Source organism: Pan paniscus, chromosome 11 (assembly GCF_029289425.2).
Source record: "Pan paniscus chromosome 11, NHGRI_mPanPan1-v2.0_pri, whole genome shotgun sequence".
Classification (NCBI taxonomy): Eukaryota; Metazoa; Chordata; class Mammalia; order Primates; family Hominidae; genus Pan; species Pan paniscus.
In genome coordinates, this window is record NC_073260.2 from 65138503 (window position 1) to 65159858 (window position 21356).

Consider the following 21356-nt stretch of genomic DNA (forward strand, 5'->3'; position numbering starts at 1 on the left):
TTCCATTCTCCTTTACTCCATTCCATTCCATTCCATTCCATTCCATTCCATTCCATTCGGGTTGATTGCATTCCATTCCAATCCACTCCATTCCATTCCATTTGGTTTGATTCCATTCCATTCCATCCCAATCCATTCCATTCCATTCCATTCCATTCCATTCCATTCCATTCCATTCCATTCCATTCGGGTTGATTCCATTCCATTCCATTCCCTTTCATTCCATTCCATTCGTGTTGATTGCATTCCGTTCCATTCCATTCCATTCCATTCCATTCCATTCCATTCCATTCGGGTTGATTCCATTCCATTCCATTCCATTCCATTCCATTCCATTCTGGTTGATTCCATTCCATTCCATTCCATTCCGTTCCATTCGGTTTGATTCCATTCCATTCCACTCCATTCCATTGCATTCGGGTTGATTCCATTCCATTTCATTCCATTCCATTCCATTTGTGTTGATTGCATTCCATTCCAATCCATTCCATTCCACTGCATTCCATTCCATTCCATTCGGGTTGACTCCATTCCATTCAATTCCATGCCATTCCATTCCATTCCATTCCATTCCATTCCATTGCATTCCATTCGGGTTGACTCCATTCCATTCAATTCCATGCCATTCCATTCCATCCCATTCCATTCCATTCCATTCGCTTGGATTCCATTCCATTTCATTCAATTCCATTACATTCGAGTTGATACTTTCCATTCCATTCCTTTCCATTCCATTCTTTCCATTACATTCGAGTTGATTCTTTTCCATTCCATTCCTTTCCATTCCATTGCATTCCATTCCATTCCATTCCAATCGGGTTGATACCATTCCGTTCCATTCCATTCCATTCCATTCCATTCTGGTTAATTCCATGCCATTCCGTTTCATTGCATTCCATTCCCTTCCATCCCATTCCATTCTATTCCATTCGGGTTGATTCCATTCCATTCCATTCCATTCCATTCCATTCGGGTTGATTCTGTTCCTTTCCATTACATTCCATTCGAGATGATACCATTCCAATCCATTCCATTCCGTTCCATTCCATTCCTTTCGGGTTGATTCCATTCCATTCCATTCCATTCCATTCCATACCATTCCATTCCTTTCTTGTTGATTCCATTCCATTCCGTTTCATTCCATTCGTGTTGATTGCATTCCATTCCATTCCATTCCATTGCAGTAGGTCTGATATCGTTCCATTCCGTTCCATTCGATTCCATTCCATTCGGGTTGGTTCCATTCCATTCCTATCCATTCCATTCCATTCCATTCCATTCCATTCCGTTCGGGTTGATTCCATTCCGTTCCATTCCATTCCATTCCATTCCATTCGGATTGATTCCATTCCATTCCATTCCATTCTATTCCATTCCATTGCATTCCATTCCATTCGGGTTGATTCCATTCCATTCCATGCCATTCCATTCCATTCCGATCCATTCCATTCCATTCGTGTTGATTGCATTCCGTTCCATTCCATTCCATTCCATTCCATTCCATTCCATTCCATTCCATTCCATTCAGGTTGATTCCATTCCATTCCATTCCATTCCATTCCATTCCATTCCATTCTGGTTGATTCCATTCCATTCCATTCCATTCCGTTCCATTCGGTTTGATTCCATTCCATTCCACTCCATTCCATTGCATTCGGTTTGATTCCATTCCATTCCATTCCATTCCATTCCATTTGGGTTGATTGCTTTCCATTCCAATCCATTCCATTCCATTCCATTCCACTCCATTCCATTTCATTCCATTCGGGTTGATTCCATTGCATTCCATTCCATTCCATTCCATTGCATTCCATTCGGGTTGATTCCATTCTATTCCATTCTGTTCCAATCCATTCCTTTCCATTCCATTCGGGTTGATTCCATTCCATTCCATTCCATTCCATTCGGTTTGATTCCATTTAATTCCATTCCATCCCATTCCATTCCATTCCATTCGGGATCATTCCATTCCATTCCATTTCATTCGGGATGATTCCATTCCATTCCATTCCGTTCAATTCAATTCCATTCCATTCCATTCCTTTCGGGTTGATTCCATTCCATTCCATTGCATTCCATTTCATTCCATTCCATTCCATTCCATTCCATTCTGGTTGATTCCATTCCATTCCATTCAATTCCATTCCATTCCTTTCCATTCCATTCCATTCGGTTTGATTCCCTTCCATTCCTTTCCATTCCATTCCATACCATTCCATTCGGGTTGATAACATTCCATTCCATTCCATTCCATTCCATTCCATTCCATTCGGGTTGATTCCATTCCATTCCATTCCATTCCATTCCATTCCCTTTCATTCCATTCCATTCGTGTTGATTGCATTCCGTTCCATTCCATTCCATTCCATTCCATTCCATTCCATTCCATTCCATTCCATTCCATTCGGGTTGATTCCATTCCATTCCATTCCATTCCATTCCATTCCATTCTGGTTGATTCCATTCCATTCCATTCCATTCCGTTCCATTCGGTTTTATTCCATTCCATTCCACTCCATTCCATTGCATTCGGGTTGATTCCATTCCATTGCATTCCATTCCATTCCATTTGGGTTGATTGCATTCCATTCCAATCCATTCCATTCCATTCCATTGCATTCCATTCCATTCCATTCCATTCCATTCCATTCCATTCGGGTTGATTCCATTCCATTCCATTCCATTCCATTCCATTCCATTCCATTCCATTCCATTCGGTTTGATTCCATTTAATTCCATTCCATCCCATTCCATTCCATTCCATTCGGGATCATTCCATTCCATTCCATTTCATTCGGGATGATTCCATTCCATTCCATTCCGTTCAATTCAATTCCATTCCATTCCATTCCTTTCGGGTTGATTCCATTCCATTCCATTGCATTCCATTTCATTCCATTCCATTCCATTCCATTCCATTCTGGTTGATTCCATTCCATTCCATTCAATTCCATTCCATTCCTTTCCATTCCATTCCATTCGGTTTGATTCCCTTCCATTCCTTTCCATTCCATTCCATACCATTCCATTCGGGTTGATAACATTCCATTCCATTCCATTCCATTCCATTCCATTCCATTCCATTCCATTCCATTCCATTCGGGTTGATTCCATTCCATTCCATTCCATTCCATTCCATTCCCTTTCATTCCATTCCATTCGTGTTGATTGCATTCCGTTCCATTCCATTCCATTCCATTCCATTCCATTCCATTCCATTCCTTTCCGTTCCTTTCCATTCCATTCCATTTCATTCGGGTTGATTCCATTCCATTTCATTCCATTCCTTTTCATTCCATTCCATTCCATTCTATTCCATTCCATTCCATGCCATTCGGGATGATTCCATTCCATTCCATTCCATTCCATTCCATTCCATTCCATTCCATTCGGGTTGATTCCATTCCATTCCATTCCATTCTATTCCATGCAATTCCATTCCATTCCATTCGGGTTGATTCCATTCCATTCCATTCCCTTCCATTCCATTCCATTCCGTTCCATTCCATTCCATTCGGGTTGATTCCATTCCGTTCCATTCCATTCCATTCCATTCCATTCGGGTTTATTCCATTCCATTTCATTCCATTACATTTCATTCCATTCCATTCCATGCCATTCGGGATGATTCCATTCCATTCCATTCCATTCCATTCCATTCCATTCCATTCCATTCCATTCCATTCGGGTTGATTCCATTCCATTCCATTCCATTCTATTCCATGCCATTCCATTCCATTCCATTCGGCTTGATTCCATTCCATTCCATTCCATTCCGTTCCATTCCATTCCATTCCATTCCGTTCCTTTCCATTCCATTCGGGTTGATTCCATTCCGTTCCATTCCATTCCATTCCATTCCATTCGGGTTGATTCCATTCCATTTCATTCCATTACATTTCATTCCATTCCATTCCATTCCATTCCATGCCATTCGGGATGATTCCATTCCATTCCATTCCATTCCATTCTCCTTTACTCCATTCCATTCCATTCCATTCCATTCCATTCCATTCCATTCGGGTTGATTGCATTCCATTCCAATCCACTCCATTCCATTCCGTTTGGTTGGATTCCATTCCATTCCATCCCAATCCATTCCATTCCATTCCATTCCATTCCATTCCATTCCATTCCATTCCATTCCATTCCATTCGGGTTGATTCCATTCCATTCCATTCCATTCCATTCCCTTTCATTCCATTCCATTCGTGTTGATTGCATTCCGTTCCATTCCATTCCATTCCATTCCATTCCATTCCATTCCATTCCATTCCATTCAGGTTGATTCCATTCCATTCCATTCCATTCCATTCCATTCCATTCCATTCTGGTTGATTCCATTCCATTCCATTCCATTCCGTTCCATTCGGTTTGATTCCATTCCATTCCACTCCATTCCATTGCATTCGGGTTGATTCCATTCCATTGCATTCCATTCCATTCCATTTGGGTTGATTGCATTCCATTCCAATCCATTCCATTCCATTCCATTCCATTCCATTCCATTCCATTCCATTCGGGTTGATTCCATTGCATTCCATTCCATTCCATTCCATTGCATTCCATTCGGGTTGATTCCATTCTATTCCATTCTGTTCCAATCCATTCCTTTCCATTCCATTCGGGTTGATTCCATTCCATTCCATTCCATTCCATTCCATTCCATTCCATTCCATTCGGTTTGATTCCATTTAATTCCATTCCATCCCATTCCATTCCATTCCATTCGGGATCATTCCATTCCATTCCATTTCATTCGGGATGATTCCATTCCATTCCATTCCGTTCAATTCAATTCCATTCCATTCCATTCCTTTCGGGTTGATTCCATTCCATTCCATTGCATTCCATTTCATTCCATTCCATTCCATTCCATTCCATTCTGGTTGATTCCATTCCATTCCATTCAATTCCATTCCATTCCTTTCCATTCCATTCCATTCGGTTTGATTCCCTTCCATTCCTTTCCATTCCATTCCATACCATTCCATTCGGGTTGATAACATTCCATTCCATTCCATTCCATTCCATTCCATTCCATTCGGGTTGATTCCATTCCATTCCATTCCATTCCATTCCATTCCCTTTCATTCCATTCCATTCGTGTTGATTGCATTCCGTTCCATTCCATTCCATTCCATTCCATTCCATTCCATTCGGGTTGATTCCATTCCATTCCATTCCATTCCATTCCATTCCATTCCATTCTGGTTGATTCCATTCCATTCCATTCCATTCCGTTCCATTCGGTTTGATTCCATTCCATTCCACTCCATTCCATTGCATTCGGGTTGATTCCATTCCATTGCATTCCATTCCATTCCATTTGGGTTGATTGCATTCCATTCCAATCCATTCCATTCCATTCCATTCCATTCCATTCCATTCCATTCCATTCGGGTTGATTCCATTGCATTCCATTCCATTCCATTCCATTGCATTCCATTCGGGTTGATTCCATTCTATTCCATTCTGTTCCTATCCATTCCTTTCCATTCCATTCGGGTTGATTCCATTCCATTCCATTCCATTCCATTCCATTCCATTCCATTCGGTTTGATTCCATTTAATTCCATTCCATCCCATTCCATTCCATTCCATTCGGGATCATTCCATTCCATTCCATTTCATTCGGGATGATTCCATTCCATTCCATTCCGTTCAATTCAATTCCATTCCATTCCATTCCTTTCGGGTTGATTGCATTCCATTCCATTGCATTCCATTTCATTCCATTCCATTCCATTCCATTCCATTCTGGTTGATTCCATTCCGTTCCATTCAATTCCATTCCATTCCTTTCCATTCCATTCCATTCGGTTTGATTCCCTTCCATTCCATTCCATTCCATTCCATACCATTCCATTCAGGTTGATAACATTCTATTCCATTCCATTCCATTCCATTCCATTCCATTCCATTCGGGTTGATTCCATTCCATTCAATTCCATTCCGTTTGACTCCATTCCATTCCAATTCATTCCGGTTGATTCCATTCCATTCCATTCCATTCCTTTCCATTCCATTTAGGTTGATTCCATTCCATTCCATTCCATTCCATTCCTTTCCATTCCGGTTGATTCCATTCCATTCCATTACATTGCATTCCATTCGGGTTGACTCCATTCCTTTCCATTCCACTCCATTCGGGTTTATTCCATTCCATTCCATTCCATTCCATTCCACTCCATTCCATTCCATTCGCGTTGATTCCATTCCATTCCATTCCATTCTATTCCATTCGGGTTGATTCCATTCCGTTCCATTCCATTCCATTCCATTCCATTCGTGTTGAGTCCATTGCATTCCATTCCGTTCCATTCCATTCCATGCCATTCGGGATGATTCCATTCCATTCCATTCCGTTGCATTCGGGTTGATTCCTTTCCATTTCATTCCATTCCATTGCATTCCATTCCATTCCATTCGGGTTGATTCCATTCCATTCCATTCCATTGCATTCCATTCCGTTTGATTCCATTCCATTCCATTCCATTCCGTTCCATTCTGGTTGATTCCATTCCGTTCCATTCCATTCCATTCCATTCCATTCGTGTTGACTCCATTGCATTCCATTCCGTTCCATTCCATTCCATGCCATTTGGGATGATTCCATTCCATTCCATTCCTTTCCAATCCATTCGGGTTGATTCCATTCCATTTCATTCCATTCCATTGCATTCCATCCCATTCCATTCGGGTTGATTCCATTCCATTCCATTCCATTGCATTCCATTCCGTTTGATTCCATTCCATTCCATTCCGTTCCAATCCATTCGGGTTGATTCCATTCCGTTCCATTCCATTCCACTCCATTCCTTTCCATTCCATTCGGATTGATTCCATTCCATTTCATTCCATTCCATTCCAATCCATTCGGGTAGATTTCATTCCATTCCATTACATTCCATGCCATTCGGGATGATTCCATTCCATTCCATTCCAATCCATTCCATTCGAGTGGATTCCATTCCATTCCATAACATTATATTCCATTCGATTTCATTCCATTCCATTCCATTCGGGTTGGTTCCATTCCATTCCTTTTCATTCCATTCCATTCCATTCCATTCGTGTTGATTCCATTCCATTCCATTCCATTCCTTTACATTACATTACATTCCCATTGATTCCATTCCATTCCATTGCATTCCATTTCATTCCATTCCGGTTGATTCCATTCCATTCCATTCCATTCCATTCCATTCCATTTCATTCCATTCCATTCCATTTCTTTCCATTCCATTCCATTCCATTCCATTCCATTCCATTTCATTCCATTCCATTCCATTTCATTCCATTCCATTCCATTCCATTCCATTCCATTCTGGTTGATTCCATTCCATTCCATTGAATTCCATTCCATTCCATTCCGGTTGTTTCCATTCCATTCCATTCCATTCCATTCCAATCCATTCTGGTTGATTCCATTCCATTCCATTACATTACATTCCTTTCAATTCCATTCCATTCGGGTTGATTCTCCTCCACTCCATTTCATTCCATTCCATAGCATTCCATTCAGGTTGATAACATTCCATTCCATTCCGTACAATTCCATTCCATTTCATTCCATTCCATTCCATTCCATTCCATTCCATTCGGGTTGATTCCATTCCATTCAATGCCATTCGGTTTGACTCCAAAAAATTCCATTCCATTCTGGTTGATGCCATTCCATTCCATTCCATTCCTTTCCATTCCATTTAGGCTGATTCCATTCCATTCCATTCCAATCCATTCCATTCCATTCCCTTCCATTCCATTATATTTGTGTTGACTGCATTCCATTCCAATCCATTCCATTCCATTCCATTCCATTCCGGTTGATTCCATTTCATTCCATTCCATTCCATTCCATTCCATTCCATTCCGTTCCTTTCCATTCCATTCGGGTTGATTCCATTCCGTTCCATTCCATTCCATTCCATTCCATTCGGGTTGATTCCATTCCATTCCATTCCATTCCATTCCCTTTCATTCCATTCCATTCGTGTTGATTGCATTCCGTTCCATTCCATTCCATTCCATTCCATTCCATTCCATTCAGGTTGATTCCATTCCATTCCATTCCATTCCATTCTGGTTGATTCCATTCCATTCCATTCCATTCCGTTCCATTCAGTTTGATTCCATTCCATTCCACTCCATTCCATTGCATTCGGTTTGATTCCATTCCATTCCATTCCATTCCATTCCATTTGGGTTGATTGCTTTCCATTCCAATCCATTCCATTCCATTCCATTCCACTCCATTCCATTTCATTCCATTCGGGTTGATTCCATTGCATTCCATTCCATTCCATTCCATTGCATTCCATTCGGGTTGATTCCATTCTATTCCATTCTGTTCCAATCCATTCCTTTCCATTCCATTCGGGTTGATTCCATTCCATTCCATTCCATTCCATTCGGTTTGATTCCATTTAATTCCATTCCATCCCATTCCATTCCATTCCATTCGGGATCATTCCATTCCATTCCATTTCATTCGGGATGATTCCATTCCATTCCATTCCGTTCAATTCAATTCCATTCCATTCCATTCCTTTCGGGTTGATTCCATTCCATTCCATTGCATTCCATTTCATTCCATTCCATTCCATTCCATTCCATTCTGGTTGATTCCATTCCATTCCATTCAATTCCATTCCATTCCTTTCCATTCCATTCCATTCGGTTTGATTCCCTTCCATTCCTTTCCATTCCATTCCATACCATTCCATTCGGGTTGATAACATTCCATTCCATTCAATTCCATTCCATTCCATTCCATTCCATTCCATTCGGGTTGATTCCATTCCATTCCATTCCATTTCATTCCATTCCGTTCCATTCCATTCCATTCGGGTTGACTCCATTCCGTTCCATTCCATTCCATTCCATTCCATTCCATTCGGGTTGATTCCATTCCGTTTCATTCCATTACATTTCATTCCATTCCATTCCATTTCATTCCATGCCATTCGGGATGATTCCATTCCATTCCATTCCATTCCATTCTCCTTTACTCCATTCCATTCCATTCCATTCCATTCCATTCCATTCCATTCGGGTTGATTGCATTCCATTCCAATCCACTCCATTCCATTCCATTTGGTTTGATTCCATTCCATTCCATCCCAATCCATTCCATTCCATTCCATTCCATTCCATTCCATTCCATTCCATTCCATTCCATTCGGGTTGATTCCATTCCATTCCATTCCCTTTCATTCCATTCCATTCGTGTTGATTGCATTCCGTTCCATTCCATTCCATTCCATTCCATTCCATTCCATTCCATTCGGGTTGATTCCATTCCATTCCATTCCATTCCATTCCATTCCATTCTGGTTGATTCCATTCCATTCCATTCCATTCCGTTCCATTCGGTTTGATTCCATTCCATTCCACTCCATTCCATTGCATTCGGGTTGATTCCATTCCATTTCATTCCATTCCATTCCATTTGTGTTGATTGCATTCCATTCCAATCCATTCCATTCCACTGCATTCCATTCCATTCCATTCGGGTTGACTCCATTCCATTCAATTCCATGCCATTCCATTCCATTCCATTCCATTCCATTCCATTGCATTCCATTCGGGTTGACTCCATTCCATTCAATTCCATGCCATTCCATTCCATCCCATTCCATTCCATTCCATTCGCTTGGATTCCATTCCATTTCATTCAATTCCATTACATTCGAGTTGATACTTTCCATTCCATTCCTTTCCATTCCATTCTTTCCATTACATTCGAGTTGATTCTTTTCCATTCCATTCCTTTCCATTCCATTGCATTCCATTCCATTCCATTCCAATCGGGTTGATACCATTCCGTTCCATTCCATTCCATTCCATTCCATTCTGGTTAATTCCATGCCATTCCGTTTCATTGCATTCCATTCCCTTCCATCCCATTCCATTCTATTCCATTCGGGTTGATTCCATTCCATTCCATTCCATTCCATTCCATTCGGGTTGATTCTGTTCCTTTCCATTACATTCCATTCGAGATGATACCATTCCAATCCATTCCATTCCGTTCCATTCCATTCCTTTCGGGTTGATTCCATTCCATTCCATTCCATTCCATTCCATACCATTCCATTCCTTTCTTGTTGATTCCATTCCATTCCGTTTCATTCCATTCGTGTTGATTGCATTCCATTCCATTCCATTCCATTGCAGTAGGTCTGATATCGTTCCATTCCGTTCCATTCGATTCCATTCCATTCGGGTTGGTTCCATTCCATTCCTATCCATTCCATTCCATTCCATTCCATTCCATTCCGTTCGGGTTGATTCCATTCCGTTCCATTCCATTCCATTCCATTCCATTCGGATTGATTCCATTCCATTCCATTCCATTCTATTCCATTCCATTGCATTCCATTCCATTCGGGTTGATTCCATTCCATTCCATGCCATTCCATTCCATTCCGATCCATTCCATTCCATTCGGGTTGATTCCATTCCATTCCATTCCATTCTATTCCATGCCATTCCATTCCATTCCATTCGGGTTGATTCCATTCCATTCCATTCCATTCCATTCCATTCCATTCCATTCCGTTCATTTCCATTCCATTCCATTTCATTCGGGTTGATTCCATTCCATTTCATTCCATTCCTTTTCATTCCATTCCATTCCATTCTATTCCATTCCATTCCATGCCATTCGGGATGACTCCATTCCATTCCATTCCATTCCATTCCATTCCATTCCATTCCATTCGGGTTGATTCCATTCCATTCCATTCCATTCTATTCCATTCCATTCCGTTCCATTCCATTCCATTCGGGTTGATTCCATTCCGTTCCATTCCATTCCATTCCATTCGGGTTGATTCCATTCCATTTCATTCCATTACATTTCATTCCATTCCATTCCATGCCATTCGGGATGTTTCCATTCCATTCCATTCCATTCCATTCCATTCCATTCCATTCCATTCGGGTTGATTCCATTCCATTCCATTCCATTCTATTCCATGCCATTCCATTCCATTCCTTTCGGGTTGATTCCATTCCATTCCATTCCATTCCATGCCATTCCATTCCATTCCATTCGGGTTGATTCCATTCCATTCCATTCCATTCCATTCCATTCCATTCCATTCCATTCCATTCCGTTCCTTTCCATTCCATTCGGGTTGATTCCATTCCGTTCCATTCCATTCCATTCCATTCCATTCGGGTTGATTCCATTCCATTTCATTCCATTAGTTTTCATTCCATTCCATTCCATTCCATTCCATGCCATTCGGGATGATTCCATTCCATTCCATTCCATTCCATTCTCCTTTACTCCATTCCATTCCATTCCATTCCATTCCATTCCATTCGGGTTGATTGCATTCCATTCCAATCCACTCCATTCCATTCCGTTTGGTTGGATTCCATTCCATTCCATCCCAATCCATTCCATTCCATTCCATTCCATTCCATTCCATTCCATTCCATTCGGGTTGATTCCATTCCATTCCATTCCCTTTCATTCCATTCCATTCGTGTTGATTGCATTCCATTCCATTCCATTCCATTCCATTCCATTCCATTCCATTCCATTCCATTCCATTCCATTCAGGTTGATTCCATTCCATTCCATTCCATTCCATTCCATTCCATTCTGGTTGACTCCATTCCATTCCATTCCATTCCGTTCCATTCGGTTTGATTCCATTCCATTCCACTCCATTCCATTGCATTCGGGTTGATTCCATTCCATTGCATTCCATTCCATTCCATTTGGGTTGATTGCATTCCATTCCAATCCATTCCATTCCATTCCATTCCATTCCATTCCATTCCATTCCATTCCATTCCATTCCATTCCATTCTATTCGGGTTGATTCCATTGCATTCCATTCCATTCCATTCCATTCCATTGCATTCCATTCGGGTTGATTCCATTCTATTCCATTCTGTTCCAATCCATTCCTTTCCATTCCATTCGGGTTGATTCCATTCCATTCCATTCCATTCCATTCCATTCCATTCCATTCGGTTTGATTCCAATTAATTCCATTCCATCCCATTCCATTCCATTCCATTCGGGATCATTCCATTCCATTCCATTTCATTCGGGATGATTCCATTCCATTCCATTCCGTTCAATACAATTCCATTCCATTCCATTCCTTTCGGGTTGATTCCATTCCATTCCATTGCATTCCATTTCATTCCATTCCATTCCATTCCATTCCATTCTGGTTGATTCCATTCCATTCCATTCAATTCCATTCCATTCCTTTCCATTCCATTCCATTCGGTTTGATTCCCTTCCATTCCATTCCATTCCTTTCCATACCATTCCATTCGGGTTGATAACATTCCATTCCATTCCATTCCATTCCATTCCATTCCATTCCATTCCATTCCATTCGGGTTGATTCCATTCCATTCAATTCCATTCCGTTTGACTCCATTCCATTCCATTTCATTCCGGTTGATTCCATTCCATTCCATTCCATTCCTTTCCATTCCATTTAGGTTGATTCCATTCCATTCCATTCCATTCCATTCCTTTCCATTCCGGTTGATTCCATTCCATTCCATTACATTGCATTCCATTCGGGTTGACTCCATCCCATTCCATTCCACTCCATTCGGGTTTATTCCATTCCATTCCATTCCATTCCACTCCATTCCATTCCATTCGCGTTGATTCCATTCCATTCCATTCCATTCTATTCCATTCGGGTTGATTCCATTCCGTTCCATTCCATTCCATTCCATTCCATTCGTGTTGAGTCCATTGCATTCCATTCCGTTCCATTCCATTCCATGCCATTCGGGATGATTCCATTCCATTCCATTCCGTTGCATTCGGGTTGATTCCTTTCCATTTCATTCCATTCCATTGCATTCCATTCCATTCCATTCGGGTTGATTCCATTCCATTCCATTCCATTGCATTCCATTCCGTTTGATTCCATTCCATTCCATTCCATTCCGTTCCATTCGGGTTGATTCCATTCCGTTCCATTCCATTCCATTCCATTCCATTCGTGTTGACTCCATTGCATTCCATTCCGTTCCATTCCATTCCATGCCATTTGGGATGATTCCATTCCATTCCATTCCTTTCCAATCCATTCGGGTTGATTCCATTCCATTTCATTCCATTCCATTGCATTCCGTCCCATTCCATTCGGGTTGATTCCATTCCATTCCATTCCATTGCATTCCATTCCGTTTGATTCCATTCCATTCCATTCCATTCCAATCCATTCGGGTTGATTCCATTCCGTTCCATTCCATTCCATTCCATTCCTTTCCATTCCATTCGGATTGATTCCATTCCATTTCATTCCATTCCATTCCAATCCATTTGGGTAGATTTCATTCCATTCCATTACATTCCATGCCATTCGGGATGATTCCATTCCATTCCATTCCAATCCATTCCATTCGAGTGGATTCCATTCCATTCCATTCCATTATATTCCATTCGATTTCATTCCATTCCATTCCATTCGGGTTGATTCCATTCCATTCCATGCCATTCCATTCCATTCCGATCCATTCCATTCCATTCGGGTTGATTCCATTCCATTCCATTCCATTCTATTCCATGCCATTGCATTCCATTCCATTCGGGTTGATTCCATTCCATTCCATTCCATTCCATTCCATTCCATTCCGTTCCGTTCCTTTCCATTCCATTCCATTTCATTCGGGTTGATTCCATTCCATTTCATTCCATTCCTTTTCATTCCATTCCATTCCATTCTATTCCATTCCATTCCATGCCATTCGGGATGATTCCATTCCATTCCATTCCATTCCATTCCATTCCATTCCATTCCATTCCATTCCATTCGGGTTGATTCCATTCCATTCCATTCCATTCTATTCCATGCCATTCCATTCCATTCCATTCGGGTTGATTCCATTCCATTCCATTCCCTTCCATTCCATTCCATTCCGTTCCATTCCATTCCATTCGGGTTGATTCCATTCCATTCCATTCCATTCCATTCCATTCCATTCGGGTTGATTCCATTCCATTTCATTCCATTACATTTCATTCCATTCCATTCCATGCCATTCGGGATGATTCCATTCCATTCCATTCCATTCCATTCCATTCCATTCCATTCCATTCGGCTTGATTCCATTCCATTCCATTCCATTCCATTCCATTCCATTCCATTCCATTCCGTTCCTTTCCATTCCATTCGGGTTGATTCCATTCCGTTCCATTCCATTCCATTCCATTCCATTCGGGTTGATTCCATTCCATTCCATTCCATTCCATTCCCTTTCATTCCATTCCATTCGTGTTGATTGCATTCCGTTCCATTCCATTCCATTCCATTCCATTCCATTCCATTCAGGTTGATTCCATTCCATTCCATTCCATTCCATTCTGGTTGATTCCATTCCATTCCATTCCATTCCGTTCCATTCAGTTTGATTCCATTCCATTCCACTCCATTCCATTGCATTCGGTTTGATTCCATTCCATTCCATTCCATTCCATTCCATTTGGGTTGATTGCTTTCCATTCCAATCCATTCCATTCCATTCCATTCCACTCCATTCCATTTCATTCCATTCGGGTTGATTCCATTGCATTCCATTCCATTCCATTCCATTGCATTCCATTCGGGTTGATTCCATTCTATTCCATTCTGTTCCAATCCATTCCTTTCCATTCCATTCGGGTTGATTCCATTCCATTCCATTCCATTCCATTCGGTTTGATTCCATTTAATTCCATTCCATCCCATTCCATTCCATTCCATTCGGGATCATTCCATTCCATTCCATTTCATTCGGGATGATTCCATTCCATTCCATTCCGTTCAATTCAATTCCATTCCATTCCATTCCTTTCGGGTTGATTCCATTCCATTCCATTGCATTCCATTTCATTCCATTCCATTCCATTCCATTCCATTCTGGTTGATTCCATTCCATTCCATTCAATTCCATTCCATTCCTTTCCATTCCATTCCATTCGGTTTGATTCCCTTCCATTCCTTTCCATTCCATTCCATACCATTCCATTCGGGTTGATAACATTCCATTCCATTCCATTCCATTCCATTCCATTCCATTCCATTCCATTCGGGTTGATTCCATTCCATTCCATTCCATTCCATTCCATTCCCTTTCATTCCATTCCATTCGTGTTGATTGCATTCCGTTCCATTCCATTCCATTCCATTCCATTCCATTCCATTCCATTCCATTCCATTCCATTCGGGTTGATTCCATTCCATTCCATTCCATTCCATTCCATTCCATTCTGGTTGATTCCATTCCATTCCATTCCATTCCGTTCCATTCGGTTTTATTCCATTCCATTCCACTCCATTCCATTGCATTCGGGTTGATTCCATTCCATTGCATTCCATTCCATTCCATTTGGGTTGATTGCATTCCATTCCAATCCATTCCATTCCATTCCATTGCATTCCATTCCATTCCATTCCATTCCATTCCATTCCATTCGGGTTGATTCCATTCCATTCCATTCCATTCCATTCCATTCCATTCCATTCCATTCGGTTTGATTCCATTTAATTCCATTCCATCCCATTCCATTCCATTCCATTCGGGATCATTCCATTCCATTCCATTTCATTCGGGATGATTCCATTCCATTCCATTCCGTTCAATTCAATTCCATTCCATTCCATTCCTTTCGGGTTGATTCCATTCCATTCCATTGCATTCCATTTCATTCCATTCCATTCCATTCCATTCCATTCTGGTTGATTCCATTCCATTCCATTCAATTCCATTCCATTCCTTTCCATTCCATTCCATTCGGTTTGATTCCCTTCCATTCCTTTCCATTCCATTCCATACCATTCCATTCGGGTTGATAACATTCCATTCCATTCCATTCCATTCCATTCCATTCCATTCCATTCCATTCCATTCGGGTTGATTCCATTCCATTCCATTCCATTCCATTCCATTCCCTTTCATTCCATTCCATTCGTGTTGATTGCATTCCGTTCCATTCCATTCCATTCCATTCCATTCCATTCCATTCCATTCCTTTCCGTTCCTTTCCATTCCATTCCATTTCATTCGGGTTGATTCCATTCCATTTCATTCCATTCCTTTTCATTCCATTCCATTCCATTCTATTCCATTCCATTCCATGCCATTCGGGATGATTCCATTCCATTCCATTCCATTCCATTCCATTCCATTCCATTCCATTCCATTCGGGTTGATTCCATTCCATTCCATTCCATTCTATTCCATGCAATTCCATTCCATTCCATTCGGGTTGATTCCATTCCATTCCATTCCCTTCCATTCCATTCCATTCCGTTCCATTCCATTCCATTCGGGTTGATTCCATTCCGTTCCATTCCATTCCATTCCATTCCATTCGGGTTTATTCCATTCCATTTCATTCCATTACATTTCATTCCATTCCATTCCATGCCATTCGGGATGATTCCATTCCATTCCATTCCATTCCATTCCATTCCATTCCATTCCATTCCATTCGGGTTGATTCCATTCCATTCCATTCCATTCTATTCCATGCCATTCCATTCCATTCCATTCGGCTTGATTCCATTCCATTCCATTCCATTCCGTTCCATTCCATTCCATTCCATTCCGTTCCTTTCCATTCCATTCGGGTTGATTCCATTCCGTTCCATTCCATTCCATTCCATTCCATTCGGGTTGATTCCATTCCATTTCATTCCATTACATTTCATTCCATTCCATTCCATTCCATTCCATGCCATTCGGGATGATTCCATTCCATTCCATTCCATTCCATTCTCCTTTACTCCATTCCATTCCATTCCATTCCATTCCATTCCATTCCATTCGGGTTGATTGCATTCCATTCCAATCCACTCCATTCCATTCCGTTTGGTTGGATTCCATTCCATTCCATCCCAATCCATTCCATTCCATTCCATTCCATTCCATTCCATTCCATTCCATTCCATTCCATTCGGGTTGATTCCATTCCATTCCATTCCATTCCATTCCCTTTCATTCCATTCCATTCGTGTTGATTGCATTCCGTTCCATTCCATTCCATTCCATTCCATTCCATTCCATTCCATTCCATTCCATTCAGGTTGATTCCATTCCATTCCATTCCATTCCATTCCATTCCATTCCATTCTGGTTGATTCCATTCCATTCCATTCCATTCCGTTCCATTCGGTTTGATTCCATTCCATTCCACTCCATTCCATTGCATTCGGGTTGATTCCATTCCATTGCATTCCATTCCATTCCATTTGGGTTGATTGCATTCCATTCCAATCCATTCCATTCCATTCCATTCCATTCCATTCCATTCCATTCCATTCGGGTTGATTCCATTGCATTCCATTCCATTCCATTCCATTGCATTCCATTCGGGTTGATTCCATTCTATTCCATTCTGTTCCAATCCATTCCTTTCCATTCCATTCGGGTTGATTCCATTCCATTCCATTCCATTCCATTCCATTCCATTCCATTCGGTTTGATTCCATTTAATTCCATTCCATCCCATTCCATTCCATTCCATTCGGGATCATTCCATTCCATTCCATTTCATTCGGGATGATTCCATTCCATTCCATTCCGTTCAATTCAATTCCATTCCATTCCATTCCTTTCGGGTTGATTCCATTCCATTCCATTGCATTCCATTTCATTCCATTCCATTCCATTCCATTCCATTCTGGTTGATTCCATTCCATTCCATTCAATTCCATTCCATTCCTTTCCATTCCATTCCATTCGGTTTGATTCCCTTCCATTCCTTTCCATTCCATTCCATACCATTCCATTCGGGTTGATAACATTCCATTCCATTCCATTCCATTCCATTCCATTCCATTCGGGTTGATTCCATTCCATTCCATTCCATTCCATTCCATTCCCTTTCATTCCATTCCATTCGTGTTGATTGCATTCCGTTCCATTCCATTCCATTCCATTCCATTCCATTCCATTCGGGTTGATTCCATTCCATTCCATTCCATTCCATTCCATTCCATTCCATTCTGGTTGATTCCATTCCATTCCATTCCATTCCGTTCCATTCGGTTTGATTCCATTCCATTCCACTCCATTCCATTGCATTCGGGTTGATTCCATTCCATTGCATTCCATTCCATTCCATTTGGGTTGATTGCATTCCATTCCAATCCATTCCATTCCATTCCATTCCATTCCATTCCATTCCATTCCATTCGGGTTGATTCCATTGCATTCCATTCCATTCCATTCCATTGCATTCCATTCGGGTTGATTCCATTCTATTCCATTCTGTTCCTATCCATTCCTTTCCATTCCATTCGGGTTGATTCCATTCCATTCCATTCCATTCCATTCCATTCCATTCCATTCGGTTTGATTCCATTTAATTCCATTCCATCCCATTCCATTCCATTCCATTCGGGATCATTCCATTCCATTCCATTTCATTCGGGATGATTCCATTCCATTCCATTCCGTTCAATTCAATTCCATTCCATTCCATTCCTTTCGGGTTGATTGCATTCCATTCCATTGCATTCCATTTCATTCCATTCCATTCCATTCCATTCCATTCTGGTTGATTCCATTCCGTTCCATTCAATTCCATTCCATTCCTTTCCATTCCATTCCATTCGGTTTGATTCCCTTCCATTCCATTCCATTCCATTCCATACCATTCCATTCAGGTTGATAACATTCTATTCCATTCCATTCCATTCCATTCCATTCCATTCCATTCGGGTTGATTCCATTCCATTCAATTCCATTCCGTTTGACTCCATTCCATTCCAATTCATTCCGGTTGATTCCATTCCATTCCATTCCATTCCTTTCCATTCCATTTAGGTTGATTCCATTCCATTCCATTCCATTCCATTCCTTTCCATTCCGGTTGATTCCATTCCATTCCATTACATTGCATTCCTTTCGGGTTGACTCCATTCCTTTCCATTCCACTCCATTCGGGTTTATTCCATTCCATTCCATTCCATTCCATTCCACTCCATTCCATTCCATTCGCGTTGATTCCATTCCATTCCATTCCATTCTATTCCATTCGGGTTGATTCCATTCCGTTCCATTCCATTCCATTCCATTCCATTCGTGTTGAGTCCATTGCATTCCATTCCGTTCCATTCCATTCCATGCCATTCGGGATGATTCCATTCCATTCCATTCCGTTGCATTCGGGTTGATTCCTTTCCATTTCATTCCATTCCATTGCATTCCATTCCATTCCATTCGGGTTGATTCCATTCCATTCCATTCCATTGCATTCCATTCCGTTTGATTCCATTCCATTCCATTCCATTCCGTTCCATTCTGGTTGATTCCATTCCGTTCCATTCCATTCCATTCCATTCCATTCGTGTTGACTCCATTGCATTCCATTCCGTTCCATTCCATTCCATGCCATTTGGGATGATTCCATTCCATTCCATTCCTTTCCAATCCATTCGGGTTGATTCCATTCCATTTCATTCCATTCCATTGCATTCCATCCCATTCCATTCGGGTTGATTCCATTCCATTCCATTCCATTGCATTCCATTCCGTTTGATTCCATTCCATTCCATTCCGTTCCAATCCATTCGGGTTGATTCCATTCCGTTCCATTCCATTCCACTCCATTCCTTTCCATTCCATTCGGATTGATTCCATTCCATTTCATTCCATTCCATTCCAATCCATTCGGGTAGATTTCATTCCATTCCATTACATTCCATGCCATTCGGGATGATTCCATTCCATTCCATTCCAATCCATTCCATTCGAGTGGATTCCATTCCATTCCATAACATTATATTCCATTCGATTTCATTCCATTCCATTCCATTCGGGTTGGTTCCATTCCATTCCTTTTCATTCCATTCCATTCCATTCCATTCGTGTTGATTCCATTCCATTCCATTCCATTCCTTTACATTACATTACATTCCCATTGATTCCATTCCATTCCATTGCATTCCATTTCATTCCATTCCGGTTGATTCCATTCCATTCCATTCCATTCCATTCCATTCCATTTCATTCCATTCCATTCCATTTCTTTCCATTCCATTCCATTCCATTCCATTCCATTCCATTTCATTCCATTCCATTCCATTTCATTCCATTCCATTCCATTCCATTCCATTCCATTCTGGTTGATTCCATTCCATTCCATTGAATTCCATTCCATTCCATTCCGGTTGTTTCCATTCCATTCCATTCCATTCCATTCCAATCCATTCTGGTTGATTCCATTCCATTCCATTACATTACATTCCTTTCAATTCCATTCCATTCGGGTTGATTCTCCTCCACTCCATTTCATTCCATTCCATAGCATTCCATTCAGGTTGATAACATTCCATTCCATTCCGTACAATTCCATTCCATTTCATTCCATTCCATTCCATTCCATTCCATTCCATTCGGGTTGATTCCATTCCATTCAATGCCATTCGGTTTGACTCCAAAAAATTCCATTCCATTCTGGTTGATGCCATTCCATTCCATTCCATTCCTTTCCATTCCATTTAGGCTGATTCCATTCCATTCCATTCCAATCCATTCCATTCCATTCCCTTCCATTCCATTATATTTGTGTTGACTGCATTCCATTCCAATCCATTCCATTCCATTCCATTCCATTCCGGTTGATTCCATTTCATTCCATTCCATTCCATTCCATTCCATTCCATTCCATTCCGTTCCTTTCCATTCCATTCGGGTTGATTCCATTCCGTTCCATTCCATTCCATTCCATTCCATTCGGGTTGATTCCATTCCATTCCATTCCATTCCATTCCCTTTCATTCCATTCCATTCGTGTTGATTGCATTCCGTTCCATTCCATTCCATTCCATTCCATTCCATTCCATTCAGGTTGATTCCATTCCATTCCATTCCATTCCATTCTGGTTGATTCCATTCCATTCCATTCCATTCCGTTCCATTCAGTTTGATTCCATTCCATTCCACTCCATTCCATTGCATTCGGTTTGATTCCATTCCATTCCATTCCATTCCATTCCATTTGGGTTGATTGCTTTCCATTCCAATCCATTCCATTCCATTCCATTCCACTCCATTCCATTTCATTCCATTCGGGTTGATTCCATTGCATTCCATTCCATTCCATTCCATTGCATTCCATTCGGGTTGATTCCATTCTATTCCATTCTGTTCCAATCCATTCCTTTCCATTCCATTCGGGTTGATTCCATTCCATTCCATTCCATTCCATTCGGTTTGATTCCATTTAATTCCATTCCATCCCATTCCATTCCATTCCATTCGGGATCATTCCATTCCATTCCATTTCATTCGGGATGATTCCATTCCATTCCATTCCGTTCAATTCAATTCCATTCCATTCCATTCCTTTCGGGTTGATTCCA